We start from the raw sequence: 13,596 nt of genomic DNA on the forward strand, positions 1-13,596 counted from the left end.
AATTAGGGAAAAGAACATGACCAGTTTAAAAACTGTTCCCCCACACTGTTTATTTTACAACCATCTTAAATCATTGAGGAGACTTTCAGAATCGTTGAAAACTCCTCATTGGCAATGCCCAAATAACACCACCCACCCTGCCTCTGCCCCTACAATCCCAACCTCCAAATCTGACATTCTAATACTTCTTCCTGTTAACTTCACTGCGTTACATTCCATCATAACTCAATATATGTATCCAAAGATCTTCCAGCTATTCCACACAAAGCTGGGTTGTGTATAAAATGAATTTGAAGGCAGGGCACTAGTAAAATACATCATATGGCCTTACTGTTAAATACCCTGTCCCAAATCTAACTTACCTTCAATATAACAGGAATTCAGTACGATGTTGGAAAGCCCATCCTTCAGCCTGTTGAGTCCATGGCTCATCCTACCCTCATCACCCTTGTACCACAGCAGAGGTAGGCCTGTGCCAAGTCAGTAACTTGGCAGTTTTTACAAGGCAGGCTCATGTCAGACAAGGTGGGAATTCCTTGAGAGAGGGACCTCCTGTGTCATTCAGATACCTCTTTCAATGCCATACCCTTATGTTAACCCTCCGCAATGGCCCCTCAAACTTGGCCTCCCACCTTCCTCACTTGGAACTGCCAGCGATGCCCTGCTGATAATCCTATCTTTGGTCCAGCCTCCATTGCCTCTTCTTCAGGGTCTGCCTGTAATTCCAGCAATGGCCACCGCTCAAATTTGATGCTACTGGGACTTCCCTTCTTGGTCAAAGTCAAAGAAGTCGCTATTCAATCTGCTGAGGTAAATAAAATTGATGCACTTAAAGGGAAGCTGGATTTGTATACGAGGGAGAACAGAAGGCATTGCTGTTCTGGTTACATGAAGTAGGACTGGAAAAGGCTCATGGGCTTTTCCTGTGCTCTTAACTCCATCTAATTCTACATCCTTTATTGGTGTGTTTGTAATTTTGCCACATCCAACGATAAAAAGAAACATTCCCTTTCCACATGTTCAATATCCGTATATCCAGCCATCAATTTATTTGCAACACCTTTCACATAATAACATTTTGCACAATGCATTTGCTATCAATTGACAATATTAATATTGTTTGCCAGTTTCAATGGCCTTTTCTATTTTAAAAACAGGAGAGTTTCAAACATAATATTAGACAGACTAACAGACAGAGGAATAGACTGAGACTGCAGACTCAGGCAATGAGTATTCTCTTGGATCCAAGCCAACAAGAGATTTATCTTTGTCAAATTTAATGCCCAATGGCAGATATCATCATTCACATAAACAGCTGCCACAGTTCAACCAGAAGTAGTAAAAAGCATCACCCAATTAATTGAAGAGACAAATAACTGGAAATATAATTTTATTTTATCAAGCAAGCAGGGCAAAGCTTATTTCAATGGTCAACCTAGGTACCAAAGCTCTGTATTCAATATTTTCAGACAATCTTTCTGAATTTAGTGATCAGAAAGAACAATGCAATGTATAGACCACTCAGGTGAAAGCAGTACAAAAAGCAATGTGCACAAAGGACCAGATTTTATGATGGGGAGGGAGGCCATGTTCCCACCTTCCTCACTGGGACGTTGGTGGTTAGTCTAATCACCCAAAAACTAGCAGTCCCACAGCGGTATTGTGCTGAGATCAGGCTGACTTGGATCAGAGTGACTCTTCTTCATCCACCTCTCAAGTTTACTGGATAATGGACGCACCAGTGACATTCAAGAAGCTTGACAACATCCAGGATAAAACAATCCATTTGCGTGCCAATCCATTAACCACCTTCAAAGTCCTTTCCTTTCCTTTCACTACCAATAGCGTGTACCATCCACAAGATGCACCACAGTAACATATCAATGTTCCTTCGACAGCACCTTCCAAACCCACCACCTTAAGGGACAAGGGCAGCAAATGCATGGAAATGCTACCTTCTGCAACTTGCCCTCCAAAATACTCACCATCCTGACTCAGGAAAGTATCATTATTTCCTCACTATCACTGAGCCAAAATCCCAGAACTGTCTTTCCAACAGCACTGTGGATGTACCTTCAGGAGAGAGTGAGGACTGCAGATGTTGGAAACCAGAGGTGAAAAGTGTGGTGCTGGAAAAGCGCAGCAGGCCAGGCAGCATCCAAGGAGCAGGAGAATCGATGTTTCGGGCATAAGCCTTTCTTCAGGAATGAGGCTAGTGTGCCAAGCGGGCTGAGATAAAAGGTGGGGGGGTGGGGGGGAGAATTTGGGGGAGGGGCGCTGGGAATAGGATAGGTGGAAGGAAGTGAGGGTGAGGGTGATAGGCTGGAGAGGGAGTGGGGGCAGAGAGGTTGGGAAGAAGATTGCAGGACAAGAGGGCGGTGCTGAATCTGGGGGTTGGGACTGAGATAAGGTGGGGGGAGGGGAAATGAGGAAGCTGGAGAAATCTACATTCATCCCGTGTGGTTGGAGAGTTCCGAGGCGGAAGATGAGGCGCCCTTCCTCCAGGCGTCGTGTGGCCAGGGTCTGGCGATGGAGGAGGCCAAGGACCTGCATGTCCTTGGCGGAGTGGGAGGGGGAGCTAAAGTGTTCAGCCACGGGGCAGTTGGTGTGGGTGTCCCAGAGGTGTTCCCTGAAACGTTCTGCAAGTAGACGGCCTGTCTCCGCAATGTAGAGCAGACCACATCGGGTGCAGCGGATACAGTAAATGATGTGTGTGGAGGTGCAGGTGAATTTGCGACGGATATGGAAGGATCTATTGGGGCCTTGGAAGGAGGTGAGGGGGGGAGGTGTGGGTGCAAGTTTTGCATTTCTTGTAGCTGCAGGGGAAGGTGCCAGGAGTGGAGGTTGGGTTGGTGGGGAGTGTGGACCTGACAAGGGAGTCGCGGAGTGAGTGGTCTCTCCGGAACACTGATAGGGCTGGGGAGGGAAATATATCCCTGGTGGTGGGGTCTGTTTGGCGGAAATGACAAAGGATGATACGATGTATCCAGAGGTTGGTGGGGTGGTAGGTGAGGACCAGTGGGGTTCTGTCCTGATGCCGATTGAAGGGGCGGGGTTCAAGGGCGGCGGAGCGGGAAGTGGAGGAGATGCGGTGGAGAGCATCATTGACCACGTCTGAGGGGAAATTGCGGTCTTTGAAGAAGGAGGCCATTTGGGCTGTTCGGTAGTGGAATTGGTCCTCCTGGGAGCAGATGCAGCAGAGGCGAAGGAATTGGGAATATGGGATGGCATTTTTACAGGGGGCAGGGTGGGAGGAGGTGTAATCTAGATAGCTGTGGGAGTCGGTCGGTTTGTAGTAAATGTCTGTGTTGAGTCGGTCGCCCGAGATAGAAATGGAGAGGTCTAGGAAGGGGAGGGAGGATTCTGAGATGATCCAGGTAAATTTGAGGTCAGGGTGGAAGGTGTTAGTAAAGTGGATGAACTGTTCAACCTCCTCATGGGAGCACGAGGTAGCACCAATACAATCATTGATGTAGCGGAGGAAAAGGTGGGGGGTGGTGCCAGTGTAGCTGCGGAAGATGGACTGTTCCACATATCCTACGATGAGGCAGGCATAGCTGGGGCCCATGCGGGTGCCCATGGCTACCCCTTTGGTTTGGAGGAAGTGGGAGGATTGGAAAGAGAAGTTGTTAAGAGTGAGGACCAGTTCAGTCAGTCGAAGGAGGGTGTCAGTGGAAGGGTACTGGTTGGGTCAGCAGGACAGGAAGAAGCGGAAGGCTTGGAGGCCTTCGTGATGGGGAATGGAAGTGTATAGGGACTGGATGTCCATGGTGAAGATAAGGTGTTGGGGGCCGGGGAAGCAAAAATCATGGAGGAGGTGGAGGGTGAGGGTGGTGTCCTGAACGTAGGTGGAGAGTTCTTGGACTAAGGGGGACAGGACCGTGTCAAGGTATGCAGAGATGATTTCAGTGGGGCAGGAGCAGGCTGAGACAATGGGTCAGCCGGGGCAGTCGGGTTTGTGGATTTTGGGCAGGATGTAGAAATGGGCGGTGAGGGGTTGTGGGACTATGAGGTTGGAGGTGGTGGATGGGAGATCCCCTGAGATGATGAGGTTATGGATGGTCTGGGAGATGATGGTTTGGTGGTGGGAGGTGGGATCATGGTCAAGGGGGCAGTAGGAGGAGGTGTCCGTGAGTTGGCGTCTAGCTTCAGCGGTGTAAAGATCGGTGCACCAAACTACCACTGCACCTCCCTTGTCTGCCGGTTTGATACCTTCAGCCCAAGAACTACTGTGGTTCAAGAAAGCAGTTCACCTCCACCTTCTCTTGGGAAATCTTGAGTGGGCAATAAACGCTGGCCTCACAGCAATGCCCATATCCCGGGAATGAAGAAAAATAATTAAATATCTGGGAGGAAGTTCAACTTTAAGAGATCTGCTAGGTAATCAGATTGGCCAGCAGCTCTGAAATCCCACCAGCACCTGAACTGAGTCCTGGTCACTGCTGCTACTAAAAGCAATCCCCAAAGAACCACTGACATGGATGCTGGATTTCAGGGAGACAAGCCTGCCAGCAGCTGGAGAGGTGGGGGGAGGTGGGAGGGAAAGCAGAAAGGGATGGAACCTGCCACTTAGAGACTCATAGATGATTCAAAAGGGCATTATAGAATTGGGTTGGGTCTAAAACATGGATGTAGAGGACCTTCTAAAGAAAAGTATTCCTCCTTCACAACCCAACAGCTGCCCACACAGTGAAAGGTGCCAGGCTGCCCATCCTTCATTTCAATATCTGAGCCATTTCAACAACATCACTCTTCTTTAAAATTCTACTTGATTACTCTCTGCTCCCAAGAAAAAGAAATGGTCATTTAACACACCTAACCCACTCTAACAGGTTAAAATGCCTGATCCACATTTGCTCATACAAATTAAATGGCTTATTTTAAAAATATTCAAGTTTGGTACCAGACAAATTGTAACATAGATTTGGGTAGTCTGAGCCAGGATTGCACCAGTGTGCTATTTTATGTGGACATCACTGACCTGGCTGGAATTTATTCCCCATCTTCAGTTTCCCTGCTAAGATGATAGTAGACTTTCTGGATAGTGGCTGTATACAGTAGGGTGGGTCAATGTCAATGATCTCAGCATGGGACTGGAGTTCCATACAGGAATGGCTGCAAAAAATATACATTCACCCAACAGAAAATGATGCCATTGTGCCAGCCTCTACCACCTTCGCTTGCAACGCATTCCAGGCACCCACCACCTTCTCCATAAAGAACTTGCCACGCATATCTCCCCAAAACCTTCCCCCTCTCACTTTGAACTCCTGACCCCTAGTCAGGAAAAAAGCTTCTTGCTATCCACTCTGTCTATACCTCTCATGATTTTGTAGATATCAATCAGGACCCCCCTCAACCTCCATCTTTCGAATGAAAATAATCCTAATCTACTCAACCACTTTTCATAGCTAGCACCCTCCATGCCAGGGAATGTCCTGGTGAACCCTGTCCAAAGCATCCACTTCCTTTTGGTAATGCAACGACCAGAACTATACATAGTATTCCAAATGTGACCGAATCAAAGTCCTATACAGCTGTAAGATGACCCACCAACTGTTGTACTCAATAGCCCATATGATGAAGGAAAGCATGCCATATGCCTTCTTGACTATTCTTTTGACCTGAGTTGCCACCTTCAGGGTACAATGGACCTGAACACCCAGATCTCTCTGTATATCAATTTTCCCCAGGATTTTTCCATTTACTGTATAGTTCACTCTGGAATTGGATCTTCCAAAATGCATCACCTCATATTTGTCCAGACTGAACTCCATCTGCCATTTCTCCACCCAACTCTCCAATCTATCTACCTTCTGCTGCATTCTCTGACAGTTCCCTTCACTATCTGCTCCTCCAACAAACCTTAGTGTTATCTGCAAACTTGCTAATCAGACCACCTATACATTCCTCCAGATCATTCATGTATATCACAAACAAAAGTGGTCCCAACATGGATCCCTATGGAACACCACTGTTCACAGTTCTCCATTTGGAGAAACTCCCTTCCACTACTATGCTCTGTCTCCTGTTGCCCAGCTAATTTTGTCTCCATCTCTCTAGTACACCCTGGACCCTATGTGACTTCACTTTCTCCATCAGCCTACCATGGGGAACCTTATCAAACACCTAACTGAAGGCCATGTGTATGTCATCTACAGCCCTTCCCTCCTCAATCAACTTTGTCATTTCTTCAAATAATTCTATTAAGTTGGTAGGACATGACCCTCACTGCACAAAACCATGCTGCCTATCACTGATAAGCCCATTTTCTTCCAAATGTAAATAAATCCTATCCCTCAGTATCTTGTCCAGTAGCTTCCCTATCATTGACAGCAGGCTCTCTGGTCAATAGGTTACTTGGATTATCTCTGCTACCCTTCCTAAACAAGGGGACAACATTAGCAATTCTCCAGTCCTCTGGGACCTCACCTGTGTTCAAGGATGTTGCAAAGATATCTGTTAAGGCCCCAGCTATTTCCTCTCTCATTTCGCTCAGTAACTTGGGATAGATCCCATCCAGATCTGGGGACTTGTCCACTTAAATACTTTTAGAATGCCTAACACTTTCTCCCTCCTTTATCAAACATCTATCCCTAACCACGACATCCATCATGTCCCTCTCCTTGGTGAATACTGATGCAAAGTACTCGTTTAGAATCTCACCCATTTTCTCCAATACCCAGCATGAGCAAAACCAACATAGTGTACAAAATCCCATGCAAGGACTGCACAAAACACTACACAGGACAAACAGGAAGACAGCTAATGATCCGTATCCATGAACACCAACAAGACATGACCAGCTATCCTTAGTAGCCACACACGCAGATGACAAGCAACATGAGTTCGACTGGGACAACATTACTACTATAAGACAAGCCAAACAGAGAACAGCCAGGGAATTCCTAGAGGCATGGCACTCATCCACATATTCTATCAACAAACACATCGACCTGGACCCAATATACCCGACCACTACAGCGGACAGCTGGAACTGACAACCGGAAGCGGCAGAGACAAACCACTATAAATGCCGGAGGAAACATCACAGAAGCGCTTCACAGGAGGCTCCCAAGCACTGAGGATGTCACCTAGACAGGGAACGAAACGTTTGCAACACAAATTCCCAGCTCGGCGAACAGAACCACAACAAGAAGGGCTTATGTCCGGAACATCGACTCGCCTGCTTCTCGGATGCTGTGCTTTTCCAGCACCAAACCTTTCAACTCGAGCATTCTCAGGAAAAATTCATCTGGTTCACTAATGCTCATCAGCAAAGGAAATTGCCATCCTTACCTGGTCTGGCCTACATGTGACTCCAGACGGATAGCAACGTGGTTAACTCTTAACTGTCCTCTGGGCAATTAGGGATGGGAAAGAAATGGTGCCCAACATCCCATAAATGAATTTTAAAAAAGTTATCTGAATCAACTGAGGACTATGACGATACATCAGAAAGATCATCAAAAGGACTCTTCTCCAGAGGAATTGTCTTTGCTTCAATGGTAAACTGAAGAATTGCACAGAACAGAGACTGAAACTAAATTGGTTTCTGTTGTTTGAACGGCATTTTTATTTTGCTGCTATCCCTGTATGGAACTCCAGCCCAATGTCGAGATCCTTGACAATGACCCATTGTATTGTATCCAACCACCATCTAGAAAGTCCACCATCATCTTAACAGGCAAACCAAAGATGAGGAATAAATTCCAGCCAGGTCAGTGATGTCTACATAAAATAGCACACTGTTACATTCCTGGACTATACTACTCAAATCTATGTTACAATTTATCTGGCATCAAATACACTTTTTCTTAAAATAAGCTCATGTCCTTTAAGGACAGAAATCAACTATCTTTACCTAGTCTGGCCAACATGTGACCCTAGGCCTACAGCAATGTGGTTGACTCTTAATTGCCTTCAGAAAGAACCTCACAAGCTTCTCAATTGAAAGATAATTAAGATCAGCAATAAACACTGGGCCAGAGCCACCAAAAGTGGAAAACAAATAAAGGAATAAATTGACATATGGACTAAATTTCTTTGGACTTGTAATGTCCAAGTATCTTACCACACCTACAATGCTCCTATCAATGGGTCAGACCAATGGATCAATGAACCTGCGAAGAGAATAAAGCCACAACATTCCACAGTTTTTATAATTGTATTCCAATCTGTTGTAGATTGCAGGTACATTATACAAACAACGGACATATAAATTATATTCCAAAACCCAAGATTAACATGAGGCAAATATGGAGAACAGTCCATGATTGCACAGTCCATGTCACAAAATGCATCAAAGAGCTCATGAAATCAAGATTGATCCCATGAATTTCTCAGCAATTCCCCCAAACATTCATGACATGGTGCATCATCAACTCTCACTGTATTTGACAAGGGATTACAATGCTTCATTTATGTTAATCTGGCCTTAAATTCCTTTCAAGAGCCATTCATCATGTATTACCTTAAATTATTGCTTGTGTTCTGGTGTAGAGCTATCCTTTCCTGTGTCCACACTCTCCTGGACTCAGGAAACTATACTCCTGAACTTACTGGAACAACTCCAGCCTTTTGCTAATGGTTAGCTTCATCATGCTAGAGTAGTCCCTGGGTTTTCTTTGAGCTCTAATTTTGCTTTGTTATGTCAAGTAAATATTGAACATAAGCTATTCATAAACTTTACCCTCAGCTACCACCCCCCTGCCCTGCCCACAACCATACTCTAAATTGTATCAAACTATTAACACCACAGAACTTACTCTAAATCCCCTCAATTTCCAGGACTTTTCCAGAGGCCTAGCTCCAATACACAGCTGCCTACTAACTCCTAGAACTTCTCCCTAATAGAATAGAGATATCCAATGACTCTTAACATCTCAGTGAGCCCTCAATCCAGAACCCATGCAGTTCAGGTACACCTCCAGTAGTAAAGTTAAAAGCAGTGCCACTTAACATGACAATCCAAGGTGGAGGACAGGGAAACATTTGTGGCTGTAAGAGCTGTTCCTTTTTTTCAGGTCTTTTCAGCATTGGAGCTGATTTCTTTGAATTCCTGAAGGAAAAATTACTGTTTTATAAGCTGTTGCATTGTTTTTGGAACTTTGGTTAAAAAAAAGATCAGAACAATGGCACTTTAAAAAAGGAGGAAGTGAGAGCAAGCAGATACCAGGTGGGAGGTGAAAACCATGCAGTAGTGAACCTGCACCGCTGTCTGACCAGGCAGTGAACCTTCACAGTTGACTGTTTCTGCTGTTTAGTTTCAAGTATCTCCGGACATGGGACTGCATTCACATAGAGGGTGGTGCATGTATGGCATGAGTTACCACAGGAAATGGTGGAGGCTGATACAATTACAACATTTAAAAAGTATGTGGATGAGTACATGAATAGGAAGGGCTTAGCGGGAAATGGGCCAACTGCTGGCAAATGGGACTAAATTAATTTTGTATATCCGCTGGGCATGGACAAGTTGGACCAAAGGGTCCAACTTGACCATGCCCACCGGATATCCATGCTGTGCAGCTCTATCACTCTAAGTCTCTATGACTCTCTGAAGTCTACTTCTCTCCCTGTATCTCAACATACTCACTGACTTTCCCAACAGTCCTCAACCTTTTAACTCCTCTCAGGCAACCCTTGAACTATTTTTAGTAACATATTGAAAACTTGCAATTAGACCCTCCCCTAATTCTCGAGAGAATTGAACATGACTAGTATTTTGGAACAGTCACTCAAGGAACTGAGTATGCCCTTAACTACTACATTCTCTCAGAATGCTAGCTTCTGCAAAACAACAAAAAAAAGTATAAGAAGGATTCATTATCAGTAATGGACTTTCTGGCTCCACCCTGCCACTGGACCATTTTCCTGGAGGTAGCGCTGGGGTGTACAGTTTTGACACTTAAATTCCTGCTTGCGTTCTGGTGCAGAGCTATCCTTTCCTGTGTCCACACTCCCTTGGACTCTGAGAACTATACTCCTGATCTTACAGGAACAACTCCAGGTTTTTGCCAATGGTTCCATTTTTTTCCCCGGGTACAACAGAGTTTTACAAGGGGACATAAATTTAAGGTGAAGGGTGGAAGGTATAGGGGAGATGTCAGGGGTGGGTTCTTTACCCAGAGGGTGGTGGGGGCATGGAATGCGCTGCCCGTGGGAGTGGTAGAGTCAGAATCATTGGCGACCTTTAAGCGGCATTTGGATAGGTACATGGATGGGTGCTTAATCTAGGTTAGAAGTTCGGCACAACATCGTGGGCCGAAGGGCCTGTTCTGTGCTGTATTGTTCTATGTTCTATGTTCTATGTTCTATGTTCTATGTTAGCTTCATCATCCTACAGTAATCCCTGGGTTTTCCCTGAGCTCTAATTTTGCTTTGTTGTGTCAAGTAAATACACTTGCCAGCCCCCAAATAATTAAGGCAATTGAGCCAAATAAAGAAGTGATGTTTGAGGTCCCCAAAATATCTATCTTATATCCTTTTTCCTTTTTGATGTAAACATGCTAAAGACTGATGAAACGATAACGTAAGCTTTTTTATTTGAAGACCATTTATAAATAATATACACTCAGGGCTACAGATAGTGCAACTGACTTCCACCACTGCTGCTCATAGGACTCATGCATCATATTCTATCATGGTGGGAATGATCGAGAGTAGTTTAAGATATACCACCTTAAATGTACATGCACATCATATCACAAGACCTTGCAAAACAGCACAGTACAGTACAGTCTAGATGCCTGAAGGTGGCAGGTCAGTGAACTGGTATTCCAGGCAAACTCTGCCCTGTCTGAATTCAGCAAAAGCTACAGACAGTGGCTCCTTCCCATAGTGCGGTTTGGCTGTTGAATCCATGCTATTTATTTCATGTTTGATAAATTTGGAAAGACAGGGCCCCTACATTTTCAATTGCTCTCTACCTCATTTATGTAAAATGCATGACAGTGCTGCTGTCAAACTGGAAGACCCAGCAATTTCAAGAGACAACACTCCAATCTTGAATTAGTTAGTTCAGGGAAAGTCAGAGAGGACCGATCTCCTACACCAAGCAGGCTTCAGAGTCCCATTTGATCATGTCAACTGGATTGAGACAGCCACAGGAAAACATGGCCCTGTTTTGACAAAGTCTAGTAGGTGTGATTACTGGCTTTATCAACATCAAACTCTTCATTGCTTCATTAACCCATCAGTAGAGACTATCATTGTCATGTAATATCTGACTAAAATCCAATAGCAGCAACAAGACAAGAGAAAACGTTTATTTCCCGTATAACAAAGCAATACTCACATAATCTTGTGCAACTTCAACATTGATTACAAGTTAAGTTCAGGGGCTCAAATTGCAATGAACTTCCAATGCTGGGGCAGTCTGTGCCATTTCATATACTTTTCCATTTTTAATGGTTTACTTGAAAAAAAGGATACAAGCTTAAGTTCCACCCTACATGCCTGTGCACATAATCTGCACTGAAATATTACTGAAGAAGAAACACGCATACAAAATAGAAGTAGATGTAAACCATTCAGCCCCCCTGTTCCAACATTCGTAAAAGCACGCTGATCTGCTTCCATTTTAAATTTCACATTCCTTTGCCTGACAAGAATCTATTGACTTCTTCTTTAATATTTAAAGACATCCACTTGCACCTATTCCCAGGCAGAGATGCAAAGTTGACTAATAGCTTTGAGATAAAAGAAAATCTCCTCAGCTCTGTCTTTAAAAGGGCAACCCCTAACTCTAAAACTGTTGCCCCCCAGTTCTGGACAGACCCACAAGAGGAAACATCCTTTCCATGCCCGCCCTGTTAAATCGATTCAAGATCGTAACCATTTTAATCAACTGGATTTTAATTTGAACTCTTACGGAAACAAACCCAACTGTCCAACTTTCCTTATAAGACAATCCACTCATTCCAGGTACCATTCTAATAAATATTCTCTGAATTGCCTCCAATGCATCTAAATATTTCCTTAAATAATGGGGACCAAAATTGCATTTAGCATTCAAGACATGGTCTCACCAAAGTACATTGTAACTAAAGCTAAACACAAGCGCTGCTCCCTCTTCTTTGGATATAAAAGCTGACATGAAATTAATCTAGAAAGAGCAAAGGAGTGTTAGAGGTAATATTGATTATTCAGCAAATTCATTGAAACAGCTTTTCAAATTAATAATCACATTTCAGGGTGCAAATATGCTTCCCTGCTTTCAACATTACAATAGCACTGACACATCAAAAGCACCTTATTGGTTGCAAAATACTTTGTGACACCTATATCAATAAACCATTTTTTAAAAGCATTTCGCTTTAAGAAGTGAAAAGTCTGAGATGTGTTTTTGCAGAGTGGGTACATTGCTGCTTTCATTGTCATAGTCATCGAGTCATACAGCATGGAAACAGACCCTTTGTTCCAACCAAACTAAACTCCCACTTGCCAGCTCTGGGCCCATATCCCTCCAAATCTGTCCTGTTCATGTATTAATCCCAATATCTTTTAAACATTGTAGCTAAATCTGGTGGCACAATGAATATTGGGGAAATCTTGGAGTCAATTCCCAAACTGACTGCATCAAATGAGGTGTCCACATGTTAAGGCTTGTCTAGAATGGAGTTTTTTCCAATGCACTGTGAAGCCAGATTTCAAAAATTCTGAAATAAAACAAAGTGCTGGAGAAACTCAGTAGCTCAGGCAGCCTCTATGCAGAGACAAACAAGGTTAGCATATTAAATTCAACATGACTCTTCTGTTTCTCTATTCACAGATACTGTCAGAACTGTTGACTTTTTCCAGCATTTTCGGTTTTGTTTTTAATTTCAGATCTCCAGCATCCCCAGTACAGTACACTTCTCCAAAAGATAATGTGACAGATTTTCTGGAATCTCAGTACTTTATTAATTGAACATGGAGTATTTCTAATGTTCTGAGAAATTGCACATTGCCACTGTATTCTCACTGGATTAAAGAGATTGTCTAAAGCTCCATAGTCAGAGTACAAGTCATAGACTATAGTATGATTCTGGTCTTCTGGGGATTAGAGGTATTGGAGCCCAGTGTTATCTTCTCTGAAATGGAAAAGTTAAAATGGAGCAGAGTCTGATCTTCAACTATCTCCTTGTTAATCAGTAATGTGGGACTGTGCCAGGTCTCCTATCACCTACTCTACACAGCCCTCGGATTCCATTCAATTTTTCTGTCAACTACAGTTACATCCAAAAAAGACTTTTGAGCAAAAATCAAACCAAACTAGATCAATAGTATGGAGTCCTATTACTAACACTTGGAACTTGTCCATGCCAAAATGATATGAGTGATAGGCAGTAGGTCATTCTTCCAATTAATGTAGCCTTTGCTACAAGAAGAAAGAAATAATTTATTGTCAGATTATCAGTGAAGGAATTCTTGAATATTTCTCACTCAAGGATCAAAACAGCATCACTGGGCATAAGGTTTCGTTGGATTATTTTTTCAAATTGTAAATAATTATGACTTAAATCTGCATTCAATATGTTCACATAACATCACCAATTGAAACTATCACAGCTGACGGATCCAACAAACACTGACAATCTCACTTTACTTAAA

The 13,596-nt window shown here is 43.6% G+C and overlaps 1 protein-coding gene across 3 annotated transcripts in view; it reads right to left on the reverse strand.

The window, feature by feature from the left end:
- LOC140463166 (solute carrier family 12 member 5-like) overlaps nucleotides 1-13,596 on the reverse strand; it is a 1,088,806-nt gene that overhangs the window by 1,010,480 nt on the left and 64,730 nt on the right. The window lies entirely within an intron of this gene.

This window comes from Chiloscyllium punctatum, chromosome 37 (assembly GCF_047496795.1).
Source record: "Chiloscyllium punctatum isolate Juve2018m chromosome 37, sChiPun1.3, whole genome shotgun sequence".
NCBI classification, from domain to species: domain Eukaryota; kingdom Metazoa; phylum Chordata; class Chondrichthyes; order Orectolobiformes; family Hemiscylliidae; genus Chiloscyllium; species Chiloscyllium punctatum.